The sequence below is a fragment of the Zeus faber genome (assembly GCF_960531495.2).
Source record: "Zeus faber genome assembly, chromosome: 20".
NCBI lineage: Eukaryota > Metazoa > Chordata > Actinopteri > Zeiformes > Zeidae > Zeus > Zeus faber.
The window spans coordinates 18806302-18816643 of NC_137207.1; the positions used below are offsets into that span (position 1 = coordinate 18806302).

General features: G+C 46.7%; 1 protein-coding gene across 1 annotated transcript in view; it reads right to left on the reverse strand.

Annotated features, from left to right (window-relative positions):
* The window catches only part of chst15 (carbohydrate sulfotransferase 15), a 33912-nt gene extending 26089 nt beyond the window's left edge, over nucleotides 1–7823 (reverse strand). Inside the window, exon 1 of the mRNA XM_080021435.1 lies at nucleotides 7689–7823. The gene's annotated coding sequence lies outside the window, so the exon portion shown is untranslated. The remainder of the gene's footprint in view (nucleotides 1–7688) is intronic.
* Between the last annotated feature and the right edge of the window lie 2519 nt (nucleotides 7824–10342).

Genomic DNA, 10342 nt, shown 5'->3' on the forward strand with positions numbered 1-10342 from the left:
CCGCGCGCCCCCCCCAAAGACATAACAAATCATGCGTTCCCTCAAATCCCTCATCTCCCGCAGATCCTTGAGTACTGTAGCCCCGGCACAATCGGAGATTCGCGGCTTTCCCGGGAAGCTCTCCACAGACATCAGCCGGTGGTTGTTAAACACACAAGACTCCAAAACAGCTTCTCCAGTCAGAGAGGAGTCAGCCAAAGGCCTCACCGCGTGTTATTTTGACGGCTCCTCAGATCGGGTCCCTGATTCACTCTAAATTCTGTGAATTTTTCCAGGAGCCTCCCGCACGTCTGGTTTCTAGGCTGGAGTTCAAAGTCAAAGAACGAAACTCAGATTTGCACAGAGCGTCCTCCCGGACGGCGATCCGGACGTGGATGGAATGGGCCCGCGACCGCCGGGGGGGCGTGTGAATTAGAGAGATGTATTAACGAGTCGGATGGCGAAACTTCACGGCATCTCCGAGGCGGCTCCCGATGCAACGAGATTAGGTTTAGGAAACCGCGGCGGGCGTCCCGGAGGAAGTTTATAAAAAAAAAACAAAAAAAAAAACGGGCCAGCAGGACATCTTAATTATAACGAAGCGGCATTTTATCTCCTTCCTGGCATCCGTCTTGTGGGCCTCCGATAATGAAGCAGTGGACAAATTGTAGGATTAACGGAATGTCAGGTTAATTCTTCAAGTGGAGGGAGAGCATAAGGGAGGTCTATCTTGAATACAGAGGATTAGACGCGGTAGGAGTTTTTTTTGGCAACTCATTGGGGTTGCCAATGTGTTGGCCTCCCTTTCAGAGGAGGATCACTTACACTGTAATTTGAGTGCTTAGTTGAGCATAAATCACAGTTACATATGCGTCCTGCTCTGTATTCTCCAGAGCTGCTTTGTAGCAGAGACAATTTAATGGCAGGCCGAGTTGTGAGGAGCGGACGGAGAGCCGGGAGAGAGAGAGAGAGAGAGAGAGACTTAAACCGCTTTTCCATCCATCCTGGTTGCCACGGCAACCGCAATGTTTTGGCAAGAATGTGACAAGCCCCCTCAGCATCGGCGCTCCACGCAGTGCTTTGCTGCTTATGCATGTCCCCGTTTGTCGCTGCCGTTTCGCGCGCCGAAGCGACGGATTACTTCCTCACCTTCCTCCGTCCAACGCGGCTGACCCGGGATGTCGACGATGTCGTGGAGAAATCTCGGCGGGGGGGGGGATAAAAAATAAAAAAAAAATAAAAAAAAAAGAGGAGATATCCCACCGGTGACCTTCCAAATGTAGCGGACCCAGCGCCGCCCGTCTGCCCCGGCTTCCAGCGGAACCCAAGAGCCCGGCGCCACACTACCAAGGGCGTGCGCGCTCGTAAAAACCTCCGAACTCGCCCTCGTTTATCCTGTTCCCCCGACTTGCTCGCCGCCTGCCGGTGTCGTGTCTGGGCATGTCGTCGAACCTCGAAATCCACACATGAGATCGACTTTCTACACCGCCGCCCTTCAAGCGGGCTCATCTTGGCTGCGGAGACGCGCCCAATTCCCGACCCGAATGAACTTGGCAGATCCCGCCATTTGATGGCTAACGGATGAAAATAGCATTTGTTCAAATTCCATTCGCACTCGCAAAGTCACCTGGCTGGTTCCAGGCTTCATCTCCATCCGAGGCCGCCAAAAGAAGCAGAGGAGATGTGAACAGGCTCTTGGAGGGAGGGCGACACCCCCACAAATGGGGCATTTTGAGCCTAGCTGGGAAACGGAGCTGGCTGTTAACCTTTGACCCCCGGCCAGATGAAGGTCCGGTTGGCAAGTGCGCGCCAATCCCTTGTTTATGAGTCTGTACACGGGTTTGGAAGAGACCCCTGGGCCCAGGAAACACAACTTCAATTCCACGCTATGAAACAAAGCACTGCCATGACTGGTGGGGATCCGGAGCTAATTGGAAAACGAGCGCATCCCCTGCCAGGTACGAGGGGTCTCCGGGGTCCCCACGCCGGCTTTTTCTGCCGACCTCAGGGATTCCTCTGTACATTGTCCACAGAAAGCCTCCGTGACCCCGGCGGCCGGGAAAGGGCTGGATGTCGGAAGAGGGATTTCGATTACAAATGGCGACCTTCCCATTTTCAACGGTACAACCCAAGTCACGTTGGATTCACTCGCTGTGCATATAAACATATACTTTCTTCCTCTTTTACTGTACGTTTGTGCTTGTATGGGAGTCGATCGTCGATTCTGATCGTGACTTCACGGCACCGCCTTTGACCGCCAGTCCTTGTCCAGTTTGTTTATATTTAGGAGGCAAAAGGACGGAGAATCTTCCCGGTGCCGCCGTCCCTCCGGTGTGGAATACATCAGAGGAGCCACTTCAACAGGTTTCTCTCATTCCGCTACACAACCAAGTGCAGATGGCGAGTGAAATGAAATCCACTTTATTTTCCCGATGCATCATTAGTAAAAGCAATGACCCACACACAACTTGGCGCCGGTTTGCATCCACTCCACTGCTGTTGCCCTCTTACTCAGCAGTTACTCAAAAGCACGCCCCCCCACCCAACCCCCAAACTCCCTTCCCTTCGAACACCTTCGCGCCACATGTTTTCCGAAAAAAAGTCCCGTCTACGTCCCGTCCCGAATCCGCCCTCGTTTTTTATATTAGTTTGTTTGTTTGTTATTAGAAACCACTGACAAGACGTGAGAAACAGAGATAAGATTTTTTTTTTTTTTTTCCCCCCTCAAGGCTGTTGCCACATAAATCTCCCGGGGGGGAAATAACACAAAGAGGAGGAGGAGGAAGAAAAAAAAAACACCCAAAAAATAACAAAAAAAAACAGAACGAAAACTAAAAACAAGACGTTCAGCAGATTCGGAAGATTCATGTCTGTCAGCGTTTTCACTTCCATCCACGGACCCAGTTGATCCTCGAGTTCAGCATTAAGTCATCCATCACCACCGGCACCAGCAGCACCACCGGCACCATCACCGGCACCACCACCAGCACCACCGGTGCCAGCAGCGGCATCGTCTCATCAAGATGCTGCCTCATTTGGGGGAAACCGATCCGTCCCAGAGGCAGCGCTCACGCGCAGTTATTTCCCCCAAAAAGTGGCCCTCACCAGCCCAAATTCCCGCACCGCAACGTCCTTCCCGCTCGTTACGAACAGCGTCACCGCCGCCGCCTGGGGAGGATTCATGCAACAAAAAGGGGGCGTCCAGCAACCACAGGCTTGTTGGCACCTCGACACTCCGTTCACCTCTGAACTCAGTTTCAAAGTGAGAGCGGCATCTCCGCGCGGTGGCACCCGGACGCGGTGCCACCACCACTCCGATATGGGCCCCTGCTGAGTTTGATAGGACTTTTCGTATTCCAGACGAATGGGTGCAAGTTTTGGATGACGTGGATATCAAGCCTACTAGGCCCGGTTTCATTCATTAGGCTCAACTTAGATCAGCATCTCTATCTATCTGTCTGTTTTTTCTTTCTTATTGATAATATCACTACTAATAGTTGCAAAAAATAATGGTGAAACTTCAGCTTGTTTTGACCGTTGATCTGGCAACGCGAGATCGCTTCAATTTTTTTTCCTGGCAGCACACCTGGCCAACCAGCGGTTGAAAAGCACAGTGTGAGCTTGTGCCGCGGTATTGAGATGCCGCTGGCGTCGTTCGGGTAATGGCCTCGCGCGCGCTCTGACCTTGGAACAGACTGTCCGGGGCCGGGATGCGGCCGTTCCCCCGAGGGACCACGTGGACGCTCCGAGCTCCCCGTGCGTCCGGGTTGTTAGGACAACAGACGGCTGAGAAAGAAAAACGGGGCCGGGGTCAAACGCTTCATTTGAGAAACACAGAGACGACACATGGGCCTCAGACTTAAAAATGAGAATGATCTCCGAGGGCGCCCGGGTTTTTTTTGTTTTTTTTTTTCCGGAGCGGGGTCCAGGATGTGAGCGCGGCGCTGGTGGAGTTAAGGGGATCCGGCGTCTCGGGAGATCGCGGTCGGAGATACCAGAGACCAGACAGCGCAGCTGCGAGCCCATGGGAGAGACGCACTTGGCAGCCGCTCTCACCCCATGCCCTGTCTAGTGCACAGAGACCCGGGCCAGCCTCTGTTCTGTGGAAAAACCAAATTAGGGGACATGCTGCTATGGAATTTGGCAGCCAGCTACGGGGGAAAACCCGGGGCTTACGGCACCGCGGTTATCTCTCGTTTTGTTTTTTTTCCGATTCTTTGTTGAGCGCCGAAGAATCCAGATGATGGGCCTTAACGCGTTGCGGACGATAACAAACGTGTTATTCTGCATTTGAAATTAAACCGTTCCCAGCTGCAGGTCCGTGTTTTCTAGGATTAATAGTTTGCCACCGTGATGAATCAGCGTGAGACCAAATGGAGGACGGCAGAACAATCCATTTGGAAGTATCCGAATGGAGCCCGGGTGTCCGTGGTAATAAAGGGACGCTCCGCTGGGTGCGCTTCCCAAATCACACAAAGGCCGGTCCACAGGACTCGGTCGGTGAAATAATACGAGGCTAATTCCTCGGCCAAAATTTGGGTTTCGCCATTACAGTCTTTCTGAGAACGCACAAGTCTCATCCCGTCTTCTACTGTGAGGATACGTGAGGATGCGTGGGATGGGTTTTTTTTTAGCTGTCGACGATCCAAACCACGACGCCAGAAATCGTTTTTTTCATTATTGCGCCCAGGCCCAAGAAAAGCAATTAAAAATGTATAGAAAAAAAAGCCAATTCTTTGCCAGAGAAAGAGAGATCGAAACAGGAAAAGGATAAAATTGCAAAACACACCGCCTCCCTTTCTGTGTTATAATAATTTGACGGCTACTGTTACATCCACTATTGAGCGGAGCAATATGGATGTCATTCCCGGCCGTGAAAATCAATCTCGGTTACAGGATATATGATCGGCGGAAAAATAGAAATAAAAAAAACATAGTGACCTCGCCTCTTCATAATTGACGACGCTTCGTAAACTCAAGAGATTTCTCCATCTGCTTCCCGAGCGGCTCAGCATTCTCTCCTCTCCGCTGTAGACCATTAAGCAGCGGCGCTCCGCATGCAGATGTTTGATAGCGTGCGGCGGGGGACACTTTTTATTTACTGTAAATCCCTTTTGAAACGAGTGCTTTATCAACACGCTTATAAAGAACAAAGCGATGCCGAGCGCTAAACCGGGAGCAGATTTTTTTTTTTTCTTTTTTTTTTTTCTCTCACTTTATCTCTGACAATGTAATCCATCAAAGTGCCCGGCGAGCCTCGGCGTTGTCGGGAAGAGATTAAATAAGCCGCAATAAAATAATATAAGAAAACGGAACGGAGCGCCCGACAAAGAGTCCACCGCGCCCGATACGCCCAATTGTGGCATTTAAATCATTCGAATCATCCATCCCACTCACTGTGTAATTATATAGTGCACGGGAGAAGAAAAATCCCCACTGTAGTTATGACACCCACCCCCCCTAACACCCTCCATGTTTTAACTGTTAAGCAAATGGCTAAATGTCCAACTCTGTTATTTCAACATTATGACTGCCCTGTGGTGGAACATCTGCCAGTTCACCTTAACATTACACACCACTTCCCACAAACCCGCCATCGTTGAGTCTGTTTACCAAACAGAGATTTAAGGCCTCTCAGATGCCACAATGCCCGGTGCCCAAGCAGCTGCCTGGGTTTGAAAGAGGTAATTCTTTTTTTTACGAAGCAATTATTTAGATTCTGCACATATTGCTCTAGATGACAGGGCGCGTCCTTACTTAACCCCAATTTATATTCTGTCTTAATCAACAGGGGGGAAAACAAGTGCATTTTAATGTTGACTATTTTGGAGAAATTCAATTCATTCAAATTCAAAACACATTGCTATGGGCACCCAGCTCATGGAGTAAAGTGTTCAAACGGTTTAATGCTGTGAGCGCAGGGGGTTATGAATAGAATCTGACAGCTGGGGCATAATGTTGAGTCTCGGGTTCAGGAGCAACATCACTGAGAAACCCTGGTACTGGTACTAAAGAACCTGCTATGAAATAAACTAAACTTAACTAACTCCCTGTGGACCAAACCAAGGGTTCCCAAAGGTTGTCATGGCAATGCCCCCTTTAAGCTGACTAACCTCTGGCTAAGGACCAGCCCTTCCATACCCCCAAAACACCAAACTGATCATCTTCTGGTAATACACCGTCATGGGATCGTGATGTTCCATTTACTGGCACACATTCCACATTGCTATTAAAAGAAATCCCACAAATTTCACAACAATCTGCCAAATCCCCCACTGCCATTAGTGGAGTTGAGGTTGAAATTGAAATATCTCTCTTACTTTAGATATATACACAGTAGATATACATTCATCATGTATTTAAAAAAAAAATTTTGGATCATTCGTGAGGTTGAGCATATATCTATTCCGTGAAAAAAAAATATTCAAAAAATATTAAATACTGTATTAAATATATTTTAAACATTATACCATTGATAAGGTTGAGTATATATCTATTTTGTGGGGAACATTTTCAAGGAATATAATAATATTAGTAAAATAAAATATTTGAAAAGACTATATATATATATATATATATATGAGAATACATGTAAAGACAGTTTGGAATCCCCCTGAACAATGAGGAAGGGGGTCCTGCTGGGAAAAAAAAACAACATTTTAAATAGAAAATATTTCAGTTTAACAATTGCCCCCCAAAAAAGGGCTTTCTAGTGGAGACAGTGTGTGTGTGTGTGTGTGTGTGTGTGCGTGCGTGTGTGTGTGTGTGCGTGCGTGTGTGTGTGTGTGTGTGTGTGTGCGCGCGTACGCGCATGCGCGCTAGGGGGGCCGTGCTGGCTGCAGGTATAGGACAAAGAGGAGAGCAGCACTCCGCCCTGCGGCCTCCCATTGGCCGCCGCTGGGGCCAAGGAGCCCTTTTGTTTTGCCTCTCGCACTTTTTTTTTTTTTTTTTTTTTTTTACAACGCACAATGCACACGTTCACGCACGATTAAATGCAAGCAAAAAAGAAAAGAAAAAAAACAACAAAGAATGAAAGAAAGAAAGGAATAAAGTATTCTGCAGTTCAAAACCAAACAGATGGGAAAGAGTTCATTGTAGTAGAATATAGTGTTGGAATATGGACATTGTTTTAAAATAAATGTTTCACACATTCCTGCAATTAAAACCTTACCTCCACACTGAGTCATGGTGACTGGAACATTATGTGTGTTTGTGTGTGTGCGTGTGTGCGTGTGTGTGTGTGTGTGCGTGCGTGCGTGTGTGTGTTAAATTTCTTTAAATTATATAAATAGTGTGTAAGTCCAGTTATAGTGAGCCATTCATTCAGCCGGGCTGAAAGGACTCCGTTATGTTTCTGTGACGAGGAAATAAAATGGAATAAAACCAGTCAAACTTCGCTCGTCACTTCCAAACGTTGAACCACAAGGAATGCATTTACGCAAAAAATAATAATCATTTTAAATCAAAAATTAAAATAAAAAGCATGGGGGGGGGGGGGGGGGGGGACACACACACATGTCAGCGACTGAGTGAGTGGGAGCGCGCGGATCGTGACAGTGGGAAATAGTTTGTTTCGGAGCGGCGTGGGTTAAAAAAAAACAAAGATCGCCGATCGGGCGCTGATCAGATGTGAAGAACATTTCATTTTAACATTTTGAGGATGGACACGTGGGGGTGGGTTTCAGCCGCGCCGAGCCGGATCTTCTTACCATGAGGTGCCCGTCTCTCCCGGAGGCTCCGCGCGGCTCTACGCGCGCGTCACACGCGCCGGGCAACTTCCAAAACGGTATTCCATGTCACGTGCGCGCCCCGTGAAACGTTCCCTCGTTCCCCGTGGAAAGAGGAGGATGGAGTGTGTTCTGCTGGAGCACGGTGCTGGTGACAGCTCGTCCCGATCCCCCCTCTCTCTCCCTGTCTGTCTGTCTGAGTGTGAGGAGCCACAGTGTGGAGTGAACGCTGTGAATCACCCCCACCCCCCCCCCCCCCCCTCTCTCTCTCTCTCTCTCTCTCTCTCTCTCTCTCTCTCTCTCTCTCTCTCTCTCTCTCTCTCTCTGTCTGTCGCTCTCTCCCTCTGCCTCTCTCTGTCTCTCTCTCGCTCTCGCTCTCTCTCCGTCTGTCGCTCTCTCCCTCTGTCTGTCTCTGTCTCTCTCTCTCTCGCTCTCTCTCTCTCTCTGTCTCTCTCTCTGTCTGTCGCTCTCTCCCTCTGTCTGTCTCTGTGTGTGTGTGTGTCTCTCTCTCTCTCTCTCTCTCTCTCTGTCTCTCTCGCTGCCCCTCCTACCCACTTTCAGTTAAATTCAAAGCATGACAAGACACATCTATAATAATTATAATATTACACATTTATTGTTGGATTATTATAATTTTTGGGGTTTATTGTCTTTTTTTATTTTGCTATCTATCTATCTATCTATCTATCTATCTATCTATCTATCTATCTATCTATCTATCTATCTATCTATCTATCTATCTATCTATCTATCTATCAATCTATCTATCTATCAATCTATCTATCTATCTGTCTATCTATCTATCTATCTATCTGTCTATCTATCCGTCTGTCTGTCTGGCTGTTTGTCAACGATGTCACAATGATGAAATTACTAATTAGAAATGTAGATAACAACAACAACAATGATAATGATAATATTTCTCCTTCTCTCACCCCTCCCTCCCTCCCTCCTTCTCTCCCTCCCTCCCTCCTCTCTCAGATATGCTCTAAGTTGATTTTGAAGGAGGGTCAAAGGGGAGGGTGGCAGGGTTCAACCAGACAGCTGCTCAGACAGGCACCGTGCACGCCAAATATAACAAAAAAAAAAAAAAAAAAAAAAAAAAAAAAGAACCACGTGGCATTTCTTTAAGCTCGACTCATGAGCTGTATTTGAATTTCAGTTCTTTTAAACGCAAAGCTAAAAAAAACACACAAAAAAACAAAAAATAAAACAGAACACTGAGGATGAGAGCATTTTATATAAGCTCCAGCCACGCCAAGGACATGTGGCCATATCATTTGCTGCTGCATGGGGCCACGGAAAACGCTCTCACAACTGATTGAAAAATTAAATTAGCTGCGGCGGCATAAACAGCTTTGATTAAAGGACAGTTCAGCAAAACGTGAATGAAATGTGTTGCATTTTCACAAAGATGATTTTAAGAATATGCCGTCTTACATAAATCAGCGGTGTTGTTGGAGGGAGTGATTCATTTTTTATTGTGTATTGTACATTTTTAGGTTCATTGCATATTGCCATTTTATCTGATTTCCTATTTCTTACTTTATTATTATTGTGAAATATGTATCCATCTATGTATGTATCTCTCCATCTGTCTATCTATCTATCTATCTATCTATCTATCTATCTATCTATCTATCTATCTATCTATCTATCTATCTATCTATCTATCTATCTATCTATCTATCTATCTATCTATCTATCTATCTATCTATCTATCTATCTATCTATCTATCTATCTAACCATCCATCTACTATCTGTGTGTACACATGATACCCTTCAATCCAAAAAGCGTGGTCACCAGTTTATTTTGGTCACCAAAATGCCACCATCTTCATCCTTCAATATCGCTGATAGTCACAGTTGCAGGAGGTGCATTTACTTCCAATTCTATTTATATTATATTTCACTTTTGTATGGCTTATACATGCATATATATGTTTGCATCTTCAGTGTAGTTTAGGCAAGGCTGGATTAATACCCCTGGGGGTACTGGGCACTGAAGCCCCCACACACACACGCACACACACACACACACACACACACACACACACACACACACACACACACACACACACACACACACACACACACACACACACACACACACACACACACACACACACACACAGGCGTAGGTTTTGTTTCAACATTGAGGGGCATGTTAAGCAGGGAGTCTGGGGGGTGCTCCCCAGAACATTTGGAACGTCAAACACTTTTTATGCACCAATTTGTGCCTTTTCTGCATCTACTCTGGTTCATTTTAACCGTTTGAGAATGTGAACGTCCAATTGACTTTTTTTTTTTTTTGCACTCATATGTTTTCGCTCCCCCTCCTAATTGGGATTGGCTTCTGGCCTCTTCTGCCACAAAAAAAATGAGTGGTTCTGTCACACTGAAGTTTCCCTTCTGACATCACGTTAAACATTAAAAAGACTATAATCAAAGGAATGACCAAAGCTCGTTGAAATGGTTTATTGGACTGGCGTCAAATGGCTCGAAAGCGACCGATCGTGTTTTTGTTTCTGACTGTTATTATGGATTCCTTTAAAGGTGATTATGGAACAATGTTAATCTAATAAAGTCTTTCTGGCTCCGCTCCATCGTCTTTTCACCTTTCAATATACGCTTG